The sequence below is a fragment of the Lissotriton helveticus genome, chromosome 3_2 (assembly GCF_964261635.1).
Source record: "Lissotriton helveticus chromosome 3_2, aLisHel1.1, whole genome shotgun sequence".
NCBI lineage: Eukaryota > Metazoa > Chordata > Amphibia > Caudata > Salamandridae > Lissotriton > Lissotriton helveticus.
In genome coordinates this window covers 150727863-150752693 of record NC_136062.1, presented here as the reverse complement: position 1 = coordinate 150752693, position 24831 = coordinate 150727863, and positions in this window count along the sequence as shown.

Genomic DNA, 24831 nt, shown 5'->3' with positions numbered 1-24831 from the left:
CCATTTGAGCTACAAACAATTTTTTGGTTAAAATCGTCAGATTATACAGTAGATGATGTATATGTGGCAAATATGGAAGAGCCATAATTATGTGGAAATCATTTGCAAACTAGGATATTTTGCCATTCATGGTTGAACTGCTCATTTGGAAGATGGGAGGAGATGTGCTGATGACAGAAGCTGCGTGGCTCTGAAACAAATGTCTTGTGTTTCGACTTTTAGGCATATTTGGGACATTTTGTGATTTGAAATTAAACCTTAAATAAACATGTGTATCCATTGGATGGAATAAATAACATATGAAGCTGTAAATGGACAGAGAAATACCAAACAAATACAAAAAAGTGAGATGTTTTTCTTTTTCTTGCCATACTTCTGACTCCGCCCACTCACCCAATCCTTGGGTTATTACCGCCCTCCGATTCTCCGCTCACAGTTATCCTACTTTTTTTTCCTCCACTTAGACTACTCGGTACAAGGCATGGCAAGAAGCACTTCTGCCAGAAGTTTAGGCATTTCAACTTTTATTTTGCAACATTACAATATATATAAGTTTCATAGAAATTAAAGAAAAAGGAAATGAAGGCACTTAGGGGCCATATGTATCATGCAAATTCGGAATCCCAAAGGCCGAAATTCGCAAAATTTCGGCCTTTGCGAATGCGAATTTGCTAAATGGAATGTATGAAGCAAAACTGGTGCAAAATAAGGAATCGCAAAATTTGCGATTCCTTATTTTGCAATTGCATTTAAGGAATCGCAAATTTTGCAATTCCTTAAATGCATTGTATGTACCAAAAAAAATTAGCAAAATGCCCTTAAGGAATCGCAAATTACCACCAACTTCTAGTTGGTGGTAAGTTGCGAATTCCTTGAAAAATACATACATACCCATTTGCGATTCTCAAATAACGATTTCTTAAAAATTGCTATTTGAGAATCGCAAATGGGTATCTTGATACATATGGCACTTAGATACAAACGTTGTCTATGATAATCATGCCAAGGAGTGTTTTGAATAATCTCTATCCTACACAAATCCATAAACTGACACCACCAATCACGTGCACATGGAGGATTATGACCTAGTCAATATAGCTGGAGATATCCTAGCCAGTAGTTTTGCCATAAATATGATGCCTTCATGTTTAGGCATCATTTCTGAAGCGAAATCAAGCAAAATCAATTTAGTTGATGGCTGTTGGTAGTGCGAAGCAGTTTACCTAATTCATGAAAAATATTAGCCCATTAATCCTGGATTTTAATACAATGACTAAACATATGAGCTATATCAGCATCAGGAGCAGCGCATCGGAAACCTTTAACATTTCCACAGCTGCTCCAAGCGTAAAATCTTCTTGGTGTATTATAGATATCTTGAAATAATTTTAAGTGTTGAAATGTTGACAATTTAATGAGCCCTATTTATGCTGTAAAAAATGTAATCTACCTTAGACGATATCACCACTCCATTCGTCCACCGTAAGGTGTCTGTTTGTGCCTCAAGCAGGATATTATATAGACTGCCAATAATAGCTTTCTCGGTTGAAGGAAAAGTTGGTCCAGTTAAGAAAACGATGTACGATTCATCAGCATAGCACCTGTACAGCCCCACAGCAGCAGCAACTCAGCACCAACAAAACTCTACTTCAGCATCAGCACAGCAATATCTCTGCATCAACACAGTGGCACCTCAGCACAACACCAACTCAGCATCACTAAGCACCACCTGCGCACCAGATCAGCACCACTTGAGCACTAGCACAGCACCATCACCTCAGCATGTCTAAGCACCATCACAGCATCACTCAGCACCACTTGAGCATCAGAACAGCAACACCTGAGCACCACAGCACCACTTCAGCAGCAGCACAGTATGATCTCAGCACCACCTCCCCATCAGTGCACCACTACCAGTGCACCATCAACTCAGCATCAGTGCAACATAACCTCAGCATCAACACAGCACCTTCCCAGCATCAGCACAGCACCACTTCCACATCAGTGCACCACCATCAGTGCAGCAGCGACTCAGCATCAGCGCAGCACCACCTCAGCATCAACACAGCACCACCACAGCATCAGCACAGCACCACACCACCACCAGTGCAGCACCAACACAACATCAGCACAGCACCATCTCAGCACAGTACCACCACCACATCAGTGCACCACGCCCAGTGCTGCCCCATCTCAGCACCAAGGAAACCCAACCACAACAGCAATTCAGCACCAATGCATCTCCACATCAGATTCAGCACAGCACCGCCTCCACATCAGTGCAGCATCACCTCAGCCCAGCACCAACTCAGCATCACTCAGCACCACCAGAGCACCAGCACAGCACCACCTGTGCATCACCAAAGCATCACTCAGTACCACCCCAGCATCACACAGCACTACCTGACTGTCACTCAGCACCACCTGAGCACCACCCTTGCACAACCACACCACTACCCTAGCACCACCTCAGTATCACTCAGCACCACCTCAGCACTTGAGCAGCACCAGCACAGCATTAGCGCGGCACCACCTCAGCTTCAGCACAACACCACCATAGGACCACTTCAGCATCAGCACAGCACCACACCATCATCAGTGCACCAGCACCAGTGCAGCACCAACTCAGCATCAGCACAGCACCACCTCAGCATCAGCACAGCATCACCTCATCAGTGCAACACCTCCACATCATTGCACCACCACTAACGTGGCCCCATCTCAACACCAGTGCAATCCCACCTCAGCTGCAATTCAGTACCACTGTAGCTCCACTTCAGCATCAGTGCAGCACCACCTCAGCATCAGTGCAGCATCAACGCAGCATCACTCAGCACCACCTTAGCATCAGCGCAGCACCACCACCTCAGCATTACTCAGCATCACCACAGCATCACTCAGCACCACCTCAGCATCACTCAGCACCACTTCAGCATCAGACCAGCACAACATGAGCTCCACCTCAGCATCAGCACAGCATGATCTCAGCATCAGCACAGCACCACCTCCTCATCAGTGCACCACCACCAGTGCAGCACCAACTCAGCATCAGTGCAGCACCACACCAGCCTCAGCACAACACAGTCACAGCACCAACCTCAGCATCAACACAGCACCATATCAGCACAGCACCGCTGTGGAAAATTAGTGCGTTTTGGTGAACATTATCTGCGCCATCTTGCCTCTTCCCCTGATGCCACACTTTTGTCGTGCGCGCCCGCCATTTTAAGATGCCCCGATCAGAACAAACCCTTTTGCATGCCGCTGGCCCCTGACATAGCCCTTTGCCTTCACTAAGCCTGCACGCTGACCACCCCCCTGCTTGCACCTGCCTTGAGTCATAAACCCCTCTTCGGCGCTGCTCTGCCCCCGGCCCTCATCCTGTTCCCAGCGCGACACCTCCCTGCTTTCCTTTCATGATCTCCGGCCCTTAGATGCAAACCCCCTTTTTCCCCGTGTGCCCGTTTTGTCCTCCCCGTTCCCAAGCCGACACCCAGCTCTGCCGATACCATCCTTGCCCCTCCCCGTACAATAGAAAGCTTCCCCCATCAAAGAATCCCCGGGTTGATCAAAGCCCCCCCCCCACCCCATGAGATCCGATCAGACTCCCCACATTCCGTGAATCGGCGGATTATCCAGCTGCGCGAGGCTCATCACCTGTTGTGACTAGGGTGGGGACTTTAACTGTAAATGTGTGTGGGAACGGGCCCAAAGGGGAGTTCCGAGAATGTCTTTTCCGCACATCAAAGCTTTAAACATGTATGTGTAATCTGCAATAAAGTCATAAATGTGGATATAAGAGGCCAGGCCTCAGAAATACAGTTAGAGCACCTCAGAACGATACCTTCTGTCCGTTTCGTTGTGTTCTCCTCCGGAGAGAATAAAAAACCTTGTTTCCTGCTTTCCAGTCTCCAGCGCCTGCCTCTTCATTGATTTAAATAACTAGAGGGTCACAGAGGCAATACCGCCGGGCAAATATCGATTGTCCCCGACCCGATTGAACTTTTTACAATTGGCGTCCCAAGCGTGGGGCCCATCAGCGACTCGTGGATCCAGTGGGAGAGGTCCCGACGACAGAGTGAACGACTGCAACGATCGGGAGAGCTCTTGCCCAATAGACCCTCGTCTGGCAGCCGATCATCCGAACTTCACTAGTTCCGAACAGACCTCTCTCGAGTGATCTACGGTCCTGACTGGGAACCATCAGGAGTGCCGTGAGAAATACGAGAAAAAGAGGACGATCGGGCGCTGGATTCGGAAGACAAGAAACTGTCCACATGGTCCGGGTAAGGTCGTGTTGCCACGACAAGTTGCGAAAGAATTTGTTTTGATTGCTTGATTGTTCAAAAATACTAGTATTGCCTTGTTTATTTTTATTTAGAGATTCACTGTCTGCAAACGGAGAAGCAACAGGCTCTCTCTCCCTTTGCAAGCAGTGGAGGATAAGTAGGGTAGCAGCCGTGCTTGTTCTTTTTCTCCCCCACTCAATAATTGCTTGAAACTGAACTGTTGTTCACAAACTATTGTTTCCTGGAGATTCTCTGTCTGCAAGCAGGGAAGAGACCATCCTTTTTGCAGATAGTGAAAAGGGTAGGTAACGCAGATCTTTGCGGTCCTACTCATTCTCCCCATTGTTATTTTGTTGGTCTTTTGGTTTTTTTGGATCCATGAGGTATTCACTACCTGCAAACAACGTAGAATAGAAATATTCTGTCTAGTCTTTGCACCTAGTGATAAGATAGGCAGTGCTGACTTTTTAGTCCCTCGTTACGAGCCGTCATGTCTGTCTTCTCCCCATTGATAAATAGCCTGTTTAGCCCGGACCGGGTGTTAGAGGTGGACCATATGGCTCCACTAGAAGGCACCCCTAATAAGGACATGTTCATAAACTATGGGTTAGTCACCATAGCTTATAATAAATTATGGCACAGGTATACCGAAGATAGCCAAGACAAACAGTGGCCACTGGCAGGATCCTTTGACCTTGATAAAATAGAAACGTTAGAAATAGCCCTTCGAAATAATAAGACGACGCCAATTATGCTCGACAGTCTCGGTATGTGGCGCAGAGAGGCTACGAAACGACAGAGAAAAGACGAGGATAAACCAAATAGGGAAATATACCGACAGGACAACCCCAGGACACCGCTACCCACAACTTATCCCCCGACACTATACAAAGGACGACCAGACTTAGGGTCAGACCAATGCGCTTTTTGTAGGTATGTCGGACACTGGAAAGCCCAATGCCCGACTCTACTGAGCGTGAGTAAAGGCAAAGGGCCGACAAGAACGACAGACCGACAGTACGAGAAAAGGCGCGAGACAGAGAAGAACCCGACTTACATAGACAGACCAGACAGAACCACCACGTTCGATTATGCCCGATGGCACAAATTTCGCCAGGAAAATCTCAGCGGCATGATCAAGTTCTCCTAGGTCGGGCAATGTCAAGACGGGAACCCAGCCTCGTTTAAAATTCACAGACGGAAAGAGATAATTATGACCAATAACTGTTTTTTATATTTGTCTTGGGTCTTTGTATGTCGTACTTGTACTGTCCCCCGTCCGAGTTTGTGTGTATGTAATGTGCGAATCTGCGTCATCCCCCTACACGTGTTTCCGTGTTACTCAACCTCTGTTAGCGGAAACCTAGCATAAAAACAACCTGAAAAGAAAGAAATGGTAAAAGCAACATCCGCAGACCATTAATAAACTTGAACTTTTAATTTAACACAACAAACAAGGAATAATAACGATAAACTGTAGAAAACGAAAGTCAAACAGAACATTCGCCCCCCCCCCCCTTCTGGAACCTTCCAAAGTAGGGCAGGGTTACGGCTACGCCCAACCAACGGCAACCCATATCAGGCGAGCCCCGCCGCCAACTCTCGGTCAGGAAATCTTAACGTATGGGGGAGCCGGAGGAGAGACAGGAGCCCGCAGCCTGGGCATTTGCAGGTAGTCCCGCCACGTGTCTCCTTGGCCGGCCGCAACGGGCCTGGAAAGACTAAGGTAGTCCCGCCACATGTCAAGAGGAGAGCGAGGCACCTCTTCCTTTTCTCTTCCGTCACAGCCGCAGCAGTCCTGGACGGCGGGATGTCCTGCACGTACCTCCACAGCAATTTGTCCAAGTTGGGCTGGGAGGGAGAGGCGACGCGGACGAGCCTCTCCCACCTCCACCGGTAGGAGGTTTCCCAGCCCCCAGCCCGGCGCCGAACACCCCCAGTCAGGCGATGGTGCCCATACTTCCACAGCACCGGACACACCATGGTGGCACCCCAGTACTTGCGCAGCACCGAACACACAATGGTGGCACCCCAGTATTTGCGCAGCACCGAACGTACAATGGTGGCACTTGGGGAACACCGGATGTGGAGAGGCCTTCATGCGGGGCGATGAAAAGGAGCGGCATGGAGTGCACCGGGAGAAGGAGACGATGTGAACGAGTCTCCCTCGCCCCCCAGGTGGGGGCATCACAGCTGCACCCCAGCTGAACGTCCCGCTCTCACAAAACAGGGACCTCTTCCTTTCACTCCGAAGGGTCTCTTCCATTCTTGCAAACTCGACGAGAGTGGCCCCTGTAGGGCCTCAAAATGGCGTCTGGATCCGCTGGAAGGCGGGCCCCGGCCACTAGAGTAACTTTGGCCAGCCATACAACTCGAACATTTGTCCCATGGAGCACGAGCCCCCATCTCCGACAGCATCTCCGCAGCCTTGAAGATCATACAAAGGTCCCCGGCGGAGCCTTCGGCCTTTGCAGGTTTCCGGTAAGGGACGGCTGCTTCGATCGCCAACGAAACAAACATGACATTGCCACACCTTCTGTTAGCGTGAATTCTAGAACTGCCGAAAAGGACTCTGGTCCAAACTGCCAGTAATGGAAACATTTCCCCCTGATGCTGCTTCCGGACTGTGCCGGCCCCGCCCAAAATGGCGCTGGTATCAATCGGAACTTACGAACACCTCGTGGTGTTCCTTCGCACTAATATAAACTTGATGTTCTGAGATTTTTGTGATCCTTTGTACACTTGGCTAGAAAAGACAAGGAGAGCTCACTCGACGAACAGTATGAAAAGATCCCCGTTACAAATGTTGATTGCGAATATACAATGTATTATATTTTTATAACTGATGTAACCCTCATTTACGATGCACACGTACGGTATGCATATAGGAAATCTGATTACAACTGTTATGATTATGTTTCTAAATTATGAAAATATATGCCCCCGAACCCCCAGCCAATTAATAGACGTTTTAGTCTCTTACAAATGAATGAGTAAAACTTTCCGATGTTTTTATTGTTGCAAACGACACCCCCCACTGTACGCACTTTAGCCATTGCCACGACCGACCAAATACGACCACACCCTCCTAAACCATATGCTGAAATGAATTTGCAAAATAAAGTCTTTGAAACTATGGACGGGTATTGCATGCTTTATTTTAAAACAATATGGGATGGGTAGGAAAGTTCTTTTTCTGTGCACCCTACTCTGCTCTCTCTTTAAGGTTAAAGGAAGATGGTTGCCCAGCCCTGGAGGACGGATCGGATCGACAACACGACACTCCGTCTTAAAAGTACGCGACTGACTCATGAACTCTCGCGTAGAGGAAGACCGTGACTTCCAAGGATGGGTAAAACGAATGGTGTAAATGAGGGAATGTAAAAGGAGGGTGAAATGAAATAATGTAAATATTGTAAAGTACAACGTTCCAAAGTAGCAGGGACCCAAGAACCGAAGAACTTTAGAACGCCACGGCGTTGAAAGAGGTTTAAGGATCCCGATAGTGAGATATATCCTTTGACTAGATACCTCGCACTAAGCCCCTCTGGTTTCCTTTTTATGTTTCCCCGCACACGCCCTACATGAACACACTACCCCCCCCGACTCCGAAAACTATATCCCCGGGGACCCCGCCCCAAGGAGGAAAGACGAGTAAGAGGTAAGTAAAGGACTTATGAATCCATGTATTTGAATGCGCGCGAATGCTGTCTCCCCCACCCCCCCCTCTTTTCCTCCCTCTGCAGGTTACGTCAGAAATTACAGCCGAGGTGTGGCGAAGATCTGAGACCTTGCCATGTCTAAATACACGAAACGGACTAGCGCCGCAGGGTGGTGTCTAAGCACGCCTGCAAACTACTCACGTATCGAACAAACCCGAAAAATTAGCACAACCTGATAAAAAGCGATCACCCTTAAACCAGACCGGACGAATGAACCCACGTTACGTATGATGCGAAACTGTGAGGGAATGTGTGTGTGTGTGACTGAGGCGTTGACCCAACTGGTCAAAGGACCGAGAATGCGAGAAAGTGCGACAAAATGGTACCTCCTTTTTCTTCTTTCCTTTTCTCAAAGCACGTCCCCTCTACCCTGTCTAATGCTCAAACTGCATGATTACAAGATTCTAACACGGACTCGTGAATACCCTTTACTGTGTAATGCACTAAATAGCCTTTCTTGAATGCACTGCCGCCCTCTCTGTTGCACGTGTACTATTTAGCCTGCCGTTGCACTCTTTCTCTCTCTCTCTCTCTCTCTCTCCCTCTCTCTCTCTCTCCCTCTCTCCCTCTCTCTCTCTCTCTCTCTCTCTCTCTCTCTCTCTCTCTCTCTCTCTCTCTCTCACTCTCTCTCTCTATTTTTTGCACTACCACTCTTCCGAGTGGTTAGCCCCGAAATTGGCAGATTGCCACCCCTAGCACACCACCTAATTGGCTTCAAATACCGTCAGTATTTGCACAAACATTTGTCTTTAAATACAATCACCCTGAGGCCGCGTCATTACCTCTCCTTTTCCGCTAGAAGTCAATGAACCCAGGTTGGGCCGTAAGGGAAAGGACAGGTAAGACGACAGAGGTTCCCTAATCTGGCCCGAAATAAGGGAACTACATGTCAACGGCTCCTATAGTATAAAACAAGGACCTCAGAATACGCGACCCTCCCCTCCCCGAATCGTCGCAATACTCAAACCAGAAGAACGATCACCCCCGTTACCTCCCCTGTCTATGTCCCTGGTTGTTTCCCATAAAACCCCTGTCCTTCCTAGTTAAAGTAACCGGGCTGTAAAAGGTTACGTAGGACCCAGAATGATGTTTTACAAGGTTAACAGACTAGACCAAGGTAAAGAAATCATCAAAATGAACCCCGCAGTAGTTGAAAAACAGGATGCACCGATAGAAAGGAAATGTTTAGCCATGTTCGTCTCTCAGCAAAATACCTGTGTAGTACCATGTTGACGACTCACTGTACCCTTTTGTAAATGTGAAACTCTAGAGAACGGCATATCTTTGTCAGATTTGTCTCCCGAAGGTGGGTTACCATCAGATGAACCGTCATGCCTGTAATAAATGATTATGAAGGAAAGTCATAGTAAATCCAGCAGGTCCGCCACCGGTCATTCATATGCCAGTTGTGAACGTTAAATATAACGGACATTTTCATTCTTTGCCTGGAGCTGGGAGAGAAATAGACTTTTTGATTATCTTCATCCGCAAATTTTCTAAAAGACTGTCTTTTCAAACTTGTTTAAGGGTACTGCCGTTGGAGGAGAGAAGGACCGGATGTGGGAGCACGAGGCCTGACTGCAGACTAAGGGACTCCTGCGACATTAGCCAAGGCGAGACCACGACTGAAAAGAGCTGCAGGACGAGGCACTGTTTTCGACAGCATGAAAAGAAAGGGTCGACCTGATGCCCCTGCTCGACGTCCAGTGCCTGTTGACAAGTCCCCGCTCTCTGAATTCCGTCACACGCCCGCCTATTTGAAGTCTCTCGTTCCCCTAGTTTGTTCCTAATTTGGCCTTGCTCCATCCCCCTTTTTCCTCTGACCTACCCTATGGACTGTTTTGAACGCTCTTCTTCCATCGGAACTTTCTGACAATCACCTCAAAGGACACAGGGCGAAAAGGACCTTTCCGACCAGAAACGCGAGGAAAGGGTCGTGCCCTGCAACGCAGAACTTAGAACAGAGCTGGACTTGTAGCTCCACCGCCGGTGCTCAACAGCGCCAACGAAAGACCACAAAGAACAATGAGAACTCGTAAACTTCGAACATTTGACATCCTCAATCACCGTTTTTTTGCCTCATTTCTCTCCCAGCCGCCATTGTATTGATCCTGCTCCAAACCGAATCTGAAATATGTATTAACCTGCCAGTTCACGTTATGATATGTACGTGCTGCTCGCCGTTTTTTGTATTTCATTCCTATGACTTTCCTGCTGAACAAATTTATCAAAGTTTATCAAATAGGTGCACCTCCTAAAAACTAGAAACCTCAAAATGTATTGTTTACAAACTCTTTTTCTAGGGTTCCTACCGGTTTCTTTCTCATGCCCACCACAATAGACCCGAGTAGAAAATGAACCAGCAAGATGTCTTGAATATGTTAAAGGGAGGACTGTGGAAAATTAGTGCGTTTTGGTGAACATTATCTGCGCCATCTTGCCTCTTCCCCTGATGCCACACTTTTGTCGTGCGCGCCCGCCATTTTAAGATGCCCCGATCAGAACAAACCCTTTTGCATGCCGCTGGCCCCTGACATAGCCCTTTGCCTTCACTAAGCCTGCACGCTGACCACCCCCCTGCTTGCACCTGCCTTGAGTCATAAACCCCTCTTCGGCGCTGCTCTGCCCCCGGCCCTCATCCTGTTCCCAGCGCGACACCTCCCTGCTTTCCTTTCATGATCTCCGGCCCTTAGATGCAAACCCCCTTTTTCCCCGTGTGCCCGTTTTGTCCTCCCCGTTCCCAAGCCGACACCCAGCTCTGCCGATACCATCCTTGCCCCTCCCCGTACAATAGAAAGCTTCCCCCATCAAAGAATCCCCGGGTTGATCAAAGCCCCCCCCCCACCCCATGAGATCCGATCAGACTCCCCACATTCCGTGAATCGGCGGATTATCCAGCTGCGCGATGCTCATCACCTGTTGTGACTAGGGTGGGGACTTTAACTGTAAATGTGTGTGGGAACGGGCCCAAAGGGGAGTTCCGAGAATGTCTTTTCCGCACATCAAAGCTTTAAACATGTATGTGTAATCTGCAATAAAGTCATAAATGTGGATATAAGAGGCCAGGCCTCAGAAATACAGTTAGAGCACCTCAGAACGATACCTTCTGTCCGTTTCGTTGTGTTCTCCTCCGGAGAGAATAAAAAACCTTGTTTCCTGCTTTCCAGTCTCCAGCGCCTGCCTCTTCATTGATTTAAATAACTAGAGGGTCACAGAGGCAATACCGCCGGGCAAATATCGATTGTCCCCGACCCGATTGAACTTTTTACACCGCTTGCTCAGTGCACCACCACAATTGCAGACCCAACTCAGCATCAGCGCAGCACCACCTCAGCATCAGCACAGAACCACCACCAGTGCAGCACCAACTCAACATCAGCACTGCACCACCACCACATCAGTGCACCACCATCAGTGCTGCCCCATCTCAGCACCAGCCCAACCTCACCTCAGCAGCAAATCAGCACCAATGCAGCTCAGGTTCAGCATTAGCACAGCACTACCTCAGCATCAGTGCAGTATCACCTCAGCACAGCACCTACTCAGTATCACTCAGCACAACATGAGCACTAGCACAGCACCACCTGTGCACCGCCAGCCAAAGCATCACTCAGTATCACCTCAGCACCCCACAACACCACTTGACTGTCACTCAGCACCATCTGAGCACCACCTCTGTACAATCACACCACTGCCCTAGCACCTCCTCAGTATCACTTAGCACCACCTCAGCACCAGTGCAGCATCAGCACAGCACCACCTCAGCTTCATCACAACACCACCACCGCACCACCTCAGCATCAGCACAGCACCATCTCAGCATCAGCACTGTACCACCTCCTTATCTGTTCAGCACCACCTGTGCAGCACCACCTCCACATCAGTGCCCCCCACACCACCACACTGCCCCATCTCAGCACCAGCCCAACCTCACCTCAGCAGCAAATCAGCACCAATGCAGCTCAGGTTCAGCATCAGCACAGCACTACCTCAGCATCAGTGCAGTATCACCTCAGCACAGCACCTACTCAGTATCACTCAGCACAACATGAGCACTAGCACAGCACCACCTGTGCACCGCCAGCCAAAGCATCACTCAGTATCACCTCAGCACCCCGCAACACCACCTGACTGTCACTCAGCACCATCTGAGCACCACCTCTGTACAATCACACCACTGCCCTAGCACCACCTCAGTATCACTTAGCACCACCTCAGCACCAGTGCAGCATCAGCACAGCACCACCTCAGCTTCATCACAACACCACCACCGCACCACCTCAGCATCAGCACAGCACCATCTCAGCATCAGCACTGTACCACCTCCTTATCTGTTCAGCACCACCTGTGCAGCACCACCTCCACATCAGTGCCCCACACCACCACACTGTCCCATCTCAGCCCCAGTGCAACCCTACCTCAGCAGCAATTCAGCACTAATGCAGCTTGACTTAAGCATCAGCGCAGCATCACCTCAACACAGCAGCAACTTAACATCTCTCAGCACCACCGGAGCACCAGCGCTGCAGCAGCGGAGCACCGCCACCTCAGCATGACTCAATACCACCTCAGCAGCACTCAATACCACCTCAGTATCATTTAGGAAATCTGAGCACCACCACAGCACCACCTTAACATCAGCACTGCACCATCTGAGCATCAGCGCAGCATCACCCCCTCATCAGTGCACCACCACCGGTACAGCACCAACTCAGCATTAGCACAGCATGGCTTCAGCACCAGTGCAACCCCACCTCAGCAGCAATTCAGCACCAACCCATCATCACACGAGCATGAAGACAGCACCACCTCTGCATCATTGCAGCATCACCTCAGCACAGCACCAACTCAGCACCACCTGAGCACCAGTGCAACACCACAACCTCAGCATGACTCGGTACAACAGCATTACTTAGCATCACCTCAGCATTACTCATCACCACCTCAGTATCACTCAGCATCACCTGAGCATCACCTCAGCACCAGCACACCACCACCTAGAAGCAACTGCATATCGGTCAGCATCACCTACGCACCAGCACACCAACACCTCAGCACCATCTCAGCATCACTCAGAACCACTTCAGTCTGCTCTCTGAATCTGGCAACTGTTGATTCTCCCTTAGTGTCCACTGCTTGTGTTGTCATTCAGGTACCATTTCCCAATCTCCACCCTCCCATTGTTTATGCCCCCATAACAAAATAAAAGCTGTAACAAACAAGCATTAGAACAGGCAGGAAGAAGTTGCCACCATTGCAAGGGCATTTTTTTTTTGATAGATTTTCAATCGGTCATTCAGTTGTACATAATGTCTTCCAAAAATGCTTATAACACTTTTTTTAATAACTTTTCAACATTCTGCACAACAGCCACAATTCTCTACAACAAAGCTTAAAGACATTAGCAAAGCCAATAGCTCTGGCTAGACACGTGTAGGGTCCCAAAAGCGAGACCTATTGTCTATGCCAAGGCTTGTTGCTCTTTGGTGGCATCTGAACCCCTTGGTGGAAAAACAAATCCGTTATTAAAACCTTTCCGTTTATAAATCCATATTTTAAGCACTTGTAGACTGAAAGAGTTTGTTGATCAGACAGTGTTTAGTACTTTACGAACATACATTTTTTTTAGCAACACATGCTGTAACTTATGAGTGTTTCAGAGAATTGAGCCATATGTGAGTAGTTCTTTCACGTAGCCATTTACTCATATTGCCTTTGTTGTAAAAGTGAAAATGCACTTGCTTTTTTCTGTGAAGCTTGCCACTTAACTGAGCCTAGATTCGTCATTGGGACTTCATATCAGATGGCAAAGGAAAATATTCCACCGGCTGAAAATATACAAATGTATATTTCATTACGAATTACAGCACTCACTACTGTGCACTTGCACCACAATATTTGAATCTTCACATTAACCTGTTCCCTAATTTCTGAATCATTTTTTTTATATTCAAGAACCCCTCGCTGCAGTACTCGGAGTTTGTTTTTCACTGTGGTGCAATTAATGTTTCTTGATGTGCTTGAGTTCGCGCACGCTGTTCCTAGAACGTTATCGCGGTCGGTGCAAATTACTGAAAATGTCACAGCAAAGCCGAATAATGGTATTCCACTCACAAAGGCCATACTCCGGCAGAAAAGATCATCGAATGCTAAACAGCTACTGATCGATGCTTCTCACTGTGTACATTGAAGACGCACGAATCCGCTCACTGAAGTATATTACATGCATACTGCAAACACATGATAAGTATGCACTCACTTATCTCGTTTGCCTACGTAACACAGTGCTCAGTGCCCATGGGAAGTGCTGCCTGCACTGACATAGGCCCACCATATTATTGGGTGAAGGAGCACGGCAGTAGAAGATCAATTTAAAAATGGCGGTGTGTGTGTGTGTGTTTTAATAAACTGATAATTGCATAGCCTCACTCCACCAACTCTCTTCACAATGGAATGGAAACGTCCTTCTTTGTATAATGCCTCTGGAAATCCACAATAATTTTGCCACAATTTTATGAGCAGCACAGACTAATTAATGTACCATGGTTTTGTGTCAATCATCGCGAGGAATTCCTGGTGTTGTGTCCTGCTGGGCACAGTCTAGTGCACAGCTTTCCAAACTTTTCATGTTGGTGACACACTTTTTGGAGATGCTTCATTTTGGCACACAGTAAGGCAGTGTAGTGAGCGAGCATAGTGAGCGAGCCCAAACCACCTAAGGGGGGTGCAGGGGGTTCTTACTCACTCTGTCTGTCTCCCTCTCTCTCTCTCTCTCTCTCTCTCTCTCTCTCTCTCTCTCTCTCTCTAACTGTCTCCCTCTCTCTGTCTCCCTCCCTCTCCCTCCCTCTATCCCCCTACCTCTCTCTCCCTCTGTCTGTCTCCATCTGTCTCCCTCTGTCTGTGTACCTCCCTCTGTCTCTCTCAGTCTTTCTTGCTCCCTCTGTTTCCCTCCCTCTGTCGCCCTCCTCCCTCTGTCTTCTCCCCTGTCTCCCTCTATCTGTCTCCTTCCGTCTTCCTCCCTCCCTCTGTCTGTCGCCCTCTGCCTCCCTCCCTCCCTCTCCCTGCCACTGTCTCCCTCTGTCTGTCTCCCTCTGTCTGTCTTCCTCCCTCTGTCTCTCTCAGTCTGTCTGTCTCCCTCTGTCTCCCTCTCTCTGTCGCCCTCCTCCCTCTGTCTGTCTCCCTCTGCCTCCCTCCCTCTGTCTCCCTCTCTCTCTGTCTCCCTCTCTCTCTCTGTCTCCCTCCCTCTCCCTCCCTCTGTCACCCTCTGTCTCCCTCTCTCTCTCCCTCTGTCTCCCACTGTCTCCCTCTCCCTCTCTGTCTCCCTCTCTGTCTGGCTTAGTCTCTGCCTGCCCCTGTCCCTGTCTCTGCCTCTATCTGTCTGTCTGTCCCTGTCTCTGTCTGTCCATGTCTGTCTCTGTCTCCCTCCCTCTGTCTCGCTCTCTGTCTCTGTCTGTATCTGCCTCTGTCTGTCTGCCCCTGTCCCTGTCTCTGCTTCTATTTGTCTCTGTCTGTCCTTGTCTCTGTCTGTCTCTATCTCTATTTCTGTCTGTCTCTGTATCCGTCCCACTCTATGTCTCTCTCTCTGTCTCCCTCCCTCTCTCTCAGTCTCCCTCCCTCTCGCTGTCTCCCTCTATCTCCCTCTGTCTCACTCACTCTGTCTCCATCTCTCTGTCTCTGTCTACCTCTTTCTGTCTCCCTCCCCCTCTCTCTCTCCCTACCCCTCTGTCTCCCTCCCTCTCTTTCCCTCTGTCTCCCTCGCTCTGTCTGTCTCCCTCTTGTCTCCCTCCCTCTGTCTCCCTCCATCTATCTCCCTCTATTTGTCTCCCTCCCTCTGTCTCCGTCCCTCTGTCGCCCTCCTCCCTCTATCTGTCTCCCTCCCTCCCTCTGTCTGTCTCCCTCTGTCTCCCTCTCTGTCTCCCTCTGTCTCCTTCCCTCTGCCTCCGTTCCTCTATCTCCGTCCCTGTCTCCCTCCCTCTCTGTCTCCCTCTCTCTGTCTCCCTCTCTCTGTCTCCCTCGCTCTCTCTGTCTCCCTCTCTCTCTGTCTTCCTCCCTCTATCTTCTTCTGTCTCCCTCCCTTTGTCTGTCACCCTCTGCCTGTCACCCTCTGCCTGTCACCCTCTGTCACCTCACCCCAGCTTCCCGGGCACACAGACAGCCGCACCGAGTACTTCGCAGGTCTTTTAAAAGACCATTTACTTGTTAATGAGGCTTTGTTGTGAATGGCCCCCATAGAGCAGAGTGTCTCAGAGTCTGAGCTGCTGCAGCGGTTTCGAGACACTCTTTCAAAGGAATGCCTCTTAATTAGCAGCAATTATGTGCTAAGTGCCCTTAATACTGGTGTTATCCCGCGCGACACCCATTTGCAGGCGACACAGTACTGTGTCTGGACACACAGTTTGGAAAGCTCTGGTCTAGTGTTTTGCCATCACTCCCTCGAGGGCTGGCCCATATCATACACCCACCCCACACCCATCCAACACAGGCCTCACCAGTCAGGTGACCCTACCAATAAAAGAGCCTGAGTGCACGTGTTCGAAGCCAGTTCTAAGTACTTATTTCCAAGGTATTTGGGCCTAGGGCCCACGACTTTCCACCTGGGAGCCCTGCAAGCCAATTCAGGGAGGTAAATGCACCCAAGATTCCAAATTTGACATTGTGTTGTGTTATTTGCTGAGATATTTTGCTAAGCTCGCCTATGGTTGTACTATAAAAACTGAAACTGTTGTATGCCCACGTCTGTGACAGGTCCTTGCACTTCGTGTGAAGCAGGGGAAGGCCCAAACTTTTAGGGGACCCCGTTTCAGCACAAAGCCAATTATTATCTTTGAAATATGGGAGACCTTGGGGGCCCTCACTTTCTGCAGAGTGGCATCATGTTGCCTTACACCACTGATCTATGCCAATTGAAACTGATTCAGACGGGAGCGTCCCAATTTTTTAAGCAAAAAAAGCTTTATTTTGTCTGTCTCCTAACTGAATTGTCCTCTACTTCAATAGAAGTAAGTAAGGGAAATCTTTCTCTAACTAAATTATTGCCATGTATGTCTGTGATATACAAGGTTAAAAAGCAGGGGAGGGGTGGAGCGTTGCATAGTACTTCCCAGTAAAATGTGCAGCCACTTTGTGAAAATGAGGCTGTGGCATGCTGCACTCTGGTGATTCTGTAGCATCAGTTCCAGGATCTAAGAGGAAGTAATCAGTCTTGCAGACAAGAATTTACCTCTCACGATGAACGGAAAACATGGCGTCCAGCGTGTAGCGGGTCGCAGGAGCACCCTCAGAGTTGGGGAAATGCAAAGTGGATTCTGAGCAAGAAAACACTACTTTTTCAGAGCGCGTAACATGTGCGGATACAAATGGAAATTTTTTAAATGTATCCCACTTACAATAAGGCTTGGTGAAACGTACTTGCTGAACCCGGAGACCAGTAGAAAGCAGTGAAAGTGGCGATGGCAGCGACGGAGCAGCAGTGGAGAAGAGCAGCTGTGGAGCTCCTCATGGGGAGAGGTGCAGCAGTAAGGATCCCCTTCCGAGGAAAAGGAGGTCACGAAAGCAGCGGCGTGTACTACACAATCACGAGAGACTGCAGGTTTGAAAAGCAGTCGGAAGAGAGTAAAAGGCAGTCAGCAGGCAAACAAAGACAGCTCCTTATTTTCAGTGGTATAACAAAATCTTAGGGGGCCCCCCTGCAAGGTTCGATGAAGGGGCCCTGCTCAACGCATCCAATCAATGTTCCTCACCTATCACCTTTACTAAGACTTTCAGAACCGCACAACATATAGACACTTTTAGCAGAATTATTTCCACAATACACAAATCTTCAAGCTGAGGATTGAGATTGCGTTGTACCTCAAGTGAAAAAAAGGCTCATAGGCTGCACACACTAAATGGCATCAACCAGATGGTTGGTAAACTGGGGAGTAGGTATGTTATTGATACAAGACAAAGAGGCATCTTCGACAAATTACTATTGTTCTTAGTGTAGGCAATGCTTGTGCTGGCAGAGATGAAATTAGATGAACTAAAACAATCTTTTATTCACATGAGGAAATATCAGAGCCGGAATGCAAACAACTTTAGAGAAGAATGAAAATCAATCAATTAGGTAGCTTATGTAGTGCAAATTCCAAAAGCACTAAGCACTGACAAGCTCAGTACTTTGTTTCAACATTTGGGGACATGGTAGTCAGAAACCTTGAGGCTTTTTATTAAGCAATAAACACATGTTTGAAGATGTTGGTGCCTCTCTCTGAGACAACTAGTCTATTTAATAGGCATAAGTTTAAACCCTGGTTTAGTAGTCCATTTATCCCCAAGGGAGATGTGTAGAGCAGCAGAAATAAAGTGAAAGAAGAGAGAAATTGAGGAAGACAGTACTTGCTGTAAGTAGCATCTACAGCTCCATTAGGAACAGGAAAAGGCAAAAGCTCTATTATGCTACTACAATAATGGAAGACAGAACATCAAGCTTCTAGGGGGGTTCAGTTAGCTTAATCATCCATCAGGCCTCTTCCTGGTGGTATTGCCTTCGCAGAGTTTGGTGACCAGCTTGGGACTCTTTCCTTTCAACACAAGATCAATATAATCCAGCACAAAAAATTATTATTCTCTAGTCAGGAATTCATATTTGTTCTCCGTATCCCACTGGGTGAGGCACTGTTGGGTCCCTGCCGAGCAGCATGTTGTGGTATATGCCCCTGTTATGGCAAAAGGGTGTGGTTTCACAATAGATTAAAACAGCTGTGGTGATTCCCCACCTTAAAAAAAGAAGGTCTTCCCATGGAGGACTGCCAAATTTAGAGCAAGTTCTTATTTGCCGGTATTGACCATGTGCTGCAAGGAGTGGTACATGAAATGATAGCACTATATTTGTAAGTTTTACTTACTCAGTACATGTTAATTAGGGTTTAAACTGGGGCTTGGCACAGAGACAGTTATTGTTTTTTATTACACCTGTCCATGTCCTATGATACAATAGATCACTATGTTCTTCGGGAAAGCCAAGCTTTGTGCCTCAAATCCATAGGTAACAGTTTTTCCCTACGGATTTGAGGTACAAAGCTTGGCTATATTCAACTACAGACCAGGTTTAGTGATTAAGATACTTATTCCATGGTGAGGGAGCTTTGTTTTTGCGCTGCCATAAGGGTTTGCTGTTTATCCATTGTTTTTCAACTGGACTGGACTTTCAGCACTAACTAGATGACACACAAATACGTGTTTATCTGGAGGAAGGTAGTTTCCAGGCTCAGTTCCCACTTTCTTACTGGCTCACAGAGATTGTGGCCACTCGGTGGCAACCTTTAATCATGGAATCATTGCCTTCATCCAAGAGCCTTCATTAGCATTCACACCAAGCACAGAATTAGCTGTTGTCTTGCACATGCCTTCTTGTGAGTAAACGGAATACAGCAAATGCCTTGAAAAAAACTCTGATCACTTGAACATGCTCAATTATCGGTACACTTAGAAAAGGATTTTAGCTCCAACTGTCGTTGTTCCACAGCGTTTTGTTGCAGTACAGAACCTCTTCAGCTTATCTAAACATTCTCAACTGTCCTCCTGCTTACCACTGCTCCACATTCTTCTCCTTGCCTACCTTTTAGCATGTACTTTCTCACTCTTCCAGATTTCCTAGTCTTTTAGTTTCAAATGGTTCTCTTTGCCTTTTCAGTGCCGCTGAGCTACTTTTCTACTCACTTACTATATTTACCTGGCTCAGACAGATACCTTTATTACCAGGCATTTTCAGATCAGAATTTCAAATAGAAGTGCATCACTCCAGGCTTCTGGTTTATTTGTCATATCTGCCTAGTCTACAGCTGGTTAACTCTACTGCTGATTACCATTTCAATCCAGAACCATTCGTGTGGCAAGTTCGAAGATGCAATCTTGAAACTCAGAAATTAGACTGCCATCACCCTGAGGCTTGGTGCTGCCTCTTATTGTAAATCAGGAGGCATGCACCATTTTAGAGTGAGGGTTGTTGTATTCTATCCCCTCACATCTGACAATAGAGAGACAGCAAATAAAAGCTTCTTGTGGAAATGAGAGTAAGTAAATCAACTTTCAGTGGCAGAAAAAATTAAATATCACAAAATGAAGTGGCAATTCCTTCTTAGTCCCTATTTTCTTGGCTAGAGTTCCTTGCAGCAGCATCATGAACAAGCCCTACTGTTAAGAGTCTGAGAGTCTATATCGAACATCAACTCTCTTTAGTTCCCAAAATTAGGACAGAATTGAAAGGCTTAGTGCAGACTGGTCAGAAATTGTCTTCCATTCTTTGGGCTCAACGAAAAGGCCTGCATTTATGAGTGCTATTGTTTTATTTTGTATGGCCTATGACAATGTCCTTCATGTCCAGATAACTGCTGGAAAGATTTCCATGTTCCAGGTGGATCAAGACCAAGATATGTGACTGATTTATGTAGTGAAGAAACCACATTAGGTTGTGCTCCATAGAATTAAAGGTACTATGTCTGGCCCATAGAGTTACTTATCACTTAAGCGATTTGTGCATCATTAGAAGATACTGCCCCAGAAGACATTTGAGATATTCAACTCCAATGAGACCAATTTCTCAGAGATGCGGTAAAAGTCATTCCAGTGGAGCCTTCCATGCCAGATTTGTGGTTTCTCTATGTTACATATTGCCTTCGGATAACTAGGCAACTGAGAAACTGTGAAAACCCAAAAAATGTATAGCTAAAGAGAAGTTACTGCTCTACCGGGTGATGCTGTTCTTTGTACAGTCTTACAGCAAACACATGATGGACGGAATGCTGACAATGCAAACATTCTCCCCCTAGGTTAAATCCATCGTTCTTTTGCCCACGATGCCACCCCAGTTTGGACCCGGCCATATGTAAATCAGTCTTGACCCTATGCCCTATGGGAACAGTCCAGACCGAACTGCCAGGCCAGGTCCTCCCTGGACCGGAAACACACATCCTGGGATCGGTTTCAGGATATGTCACCCTTCTTCAGCCAAGCTAGCTTGAATCCAGTGGCACAGCGAGCAAGAGACCCACCCAGATCGTGATACAGAGACAGGTTAGAAAGAGAGCAAAGAGGGTGGGGAGAGAAGGTGAGTTAATAAAGGGACAGGCATAAAATAAAGAGCAGGTATGGAGCAGAGGTAGAAAAGATGTAATTAAATGATAATAATGTGAGTGAGATAGCTGAGCAAGCGTGAGGAGAAGGGTGAAAGAGATAATATTGCAGACTTATATGTAATGAGGAGACAAATAATAGGGAAAGGTAGCAGTGGTGATAAAGAGACATGAGAAAGAGAGGGAAAGGTGAGAGAGGAGAGAGGAGAACAGGTGACACAGACGAGTAATATGGAAGGGGAAAAATACAGACAACCCAGTGGAGGAGAGATGACAAAAAAGTATGGAAGTGAGGGGAGAGGAGAGGAGTGAGATAAAAGACAGAGAAGTGGAGAGGAGAACCATAAGACAGGGAAGATGTGAAGTAGAGAGTAAAAAGAAGAGGCCACATGAGGTAGAATATTAGTAGGAGAAGGCACAGATGGGTAGAATAGTACTAGGAAGGTGTTATATTATGGAGAATGTGTATGTATGTAGAGTGTTGGAAACTGTACAGAGAACAAAAGAAACAATTGATGGAGGGAATGCTGAACAATGCAGACATTCACCCCAGTCACAATGATCTGGGTTTAATCCATTATTCTTTTGCTCACCACACCATCCCACCCCAGTTTAGACCCAGCCATATGCAGATCAGGCTTGATCCTGTTCCTTGTGGGAACAGTCCAGCCCAAACTGCCAAGCCAGGTCCTCCCTGGACGGGAAACAAGCATCCTGGGACCGGTTTCAGGGCATCACCTTTCATCAGCCAGACTACCTTGAATCCTGAAACCGATCCCAGGATGTGTGTTTCCGGTCCAGGGAGGACCTGGCCTGGCTGTTCGGTCTGGACCCTATTATTTGTCTCCTCATTACATTACCTATTATTTGTCTCCTCATTACATATAAGTCTGCAATATTATCTCTTTCACCCTTCTCCTCACGCTTGCTCAGCTATCTCACTCACATTATTATCATTTAATTACATATTTTCTACCTCTGCTCCATACCTGCTCTTTATTTTATGCCTGTCCCTTTATTAACTCACCTTCTCTCCCCACCCTCTTTGCTCTCTTTCTAACCTGTCTCTGTATCACGATGCTCTCTCCTATCTCCCCACTCTCTCTGCCTCTTTCTCAGTTCTTTCTCATCTGTATATGTCTCTTGATTTACTCTTTTCTTTCTCCCCACTGTCTCTTTGTCACATGTCTCTTGATTATGTCCACTATCATTTCTCCCCTCTTTCTCTGCTGCCCCATTCTCACCTGTCTGACACTTAATCACCTCTTTTAGCTTGTCCCTTTCTCACCTCTCTCTCTCTCTAACTTGTATGTCTCTTTCTCATCGCTCTCCTTTGTGATTACTTATGCTCTCTCAAGGCTATTGCTTTCTTGGCTGTCTCTTTATAACCTCTCTCACCTGTCACCCTTTTTACCTCTCTCAGTTGTCTTTTGCCTCTCTCCATCTCTATCAATTGCCTGTCTCCTCCCTATCTCTGTCTGTCTCTTCTACTCTGCAGTCCTTTTTTGACTTCTCTCTTCTAATCACCCACTCTATCTTGTTCACCTGTCTTCCCCTTCCGGTCCTTTTCCCTCTCCCATGCCCCCTCTGTGTCCTTTAAGCTCTCCCTTTCTCATATGCCTCTATGTCTTCATGACCTCTCTCGCACAAATCTCTCCTTCCATATCTCTCATCTGTGTTTAGCTTATCTCCCTCCCAACAACTGTCATTCTCTTTCTCAACTTTCTTTCTTTCTTACTGTTCTAGCTCTATCACTTCTATCCGCTTCTATTTATAACAGTCTCTCACTTGTCTACTATTTCTCTCACATCTGTCTCCTCCACACAACTTTCTAACATGGTTGTCTCTTTACCAACCCCCATCTCACTCACTCTCTGTCTCTCTTCCTCTCTCTAAGCTATTTTTTTCTTCCCACAGTCTCTTTTGCACATTTTTAACTGGCCTCCCCTCTATCGCTCACCATGGTGTTTCACCTGTCTATCGCTCACAAAGCTGTCTCTTCTTTGTCTCTCTGCCCGGTTCCTCTCTCACCTGCCTGCTTCTTTATCACCTCTCTACTCTAATTCTCTGGCAGCTCTCTCTCACCTATTTCTGTCTCATACCGGTCTCCTCCCTTATCTGCCTTTTTTCACCTCTCCCACATCTCCATCTCTCTCTGCTAACCTGTTCTTTATTACCTCACACTCATTTTTGCCCTTCTCTCTTTCTCCGTCTCACCTGTGCCTTTTAAGTGTCCACTATTTCTCGTTTGCCTTCCTCAATCTCCTTTTCTGTGTTGTCTTTCCCCTCTCTCGTCCTGGGCTCTGCAGGTGTTTCCTTCCTCGCTGACATAAAGAGACATGGAGGCGCGTTTTCCCTGGGGCCTCCTCTACCAACAATTGATTCTGAAAGTTTGTTTTATGGTTCACTGTACTGTTCACTGTACTGGGATATCCCATCCCGTACAGCAGGCTTCAGCCATTCAGCAGCTCCTGTGTATTTTCTTGCAGGCTTCGGAAGTGGATGGGGGTCCCCCTCAAGAGTGAGAGTGCTTGGGGCCCCCTGCACTGCAGGGGCTGCGGGGGCCTTTGTTATGCGCCTGCTTCTCTTGGAACAAGAGGCAACGGAACATTTGGAGACAGCAGACTGCATTCGAAAAGAATCTCCAATCCAGGCAAAATCTTTCAAAGGCAGGAGGAAGGTGGTGAGTGGGGCCGCTCAAAGGGAGGTATCCTCACGTTATGCCCTAAGAAATCTGAGGAAAGGTAAGTGGGAAGAAGGAAGGGAATTGAAAGGCTCGGTCAAAATTATTGACAATATACAAACATTTGGTACTGAAAAGGATTGCTCAACGTTTAAAGTTAAACCTAGCTCAAATAAAAAAGCGATTAGAAAACATACTCCAGATCAAAAGATAAAGGTTACTCCTTCACTTAAAACATATTTTAAAGTCTTGCCCCAAATGATAATTTTGGCTGATGATAGAATGGAGTGACTAAAAACTACCGTGGGGAAGGGTAGTACAAGGCAGGGAGAAGCCTCTGCAGGTATGGGTACAGCTGGTGGGACGGATTGGAGCAAAGTTTTCTCACCAAATAGGTATCAAGTTCTTGCCTCACTTTCTACAGAAGCATGTGGGGGTGATGACCAGCCTCTAGTAGTGGGGAGACAGGACCAAGTAGTGCTAACAAATTTTGAGTAAAAAAACAAGGGCCCGATCAGATTTCGAAGCAGGCAGATAAGGAAGATCCGACTATTGGAACTCTCTTAAGGGGTTTGACTGCTGAGATTAAAAGTAAATTCGAGACATCGGAGAAAAACCAGAAGGAGATAAGACACGCTTGCAAAACTCTAGATAAAAATATAGATGATCTCAGCAATAGGACAACTATGTTAGAGGGTGAGGTAAAAGAGCTTAGAGAAAAGGTAGAGACGAATTGTTCTGAAATTGTAAAATTAAAATCAGGGGAGAAGGAGTATCAGGACAGATTGTAAAATTGGAAAATTTCCAAAGCAGGCACAATATAAAAATGTTGAAGGTGCTGGAGGGCAGAGAAGGTGAAGACATAAAAGCCCATGCAGTGAGATTGATCAAAAAGTAGTTACAGATAGAAGAATCGGAAGAAGAAATAGCGAAAGATCTACAGCATGTACACAGAGATCCTTTTAGATCAAATACTAATAGGACTAAGCCTAGAAAGATTTTGTTCAACTTTTTAACTTTTTTGT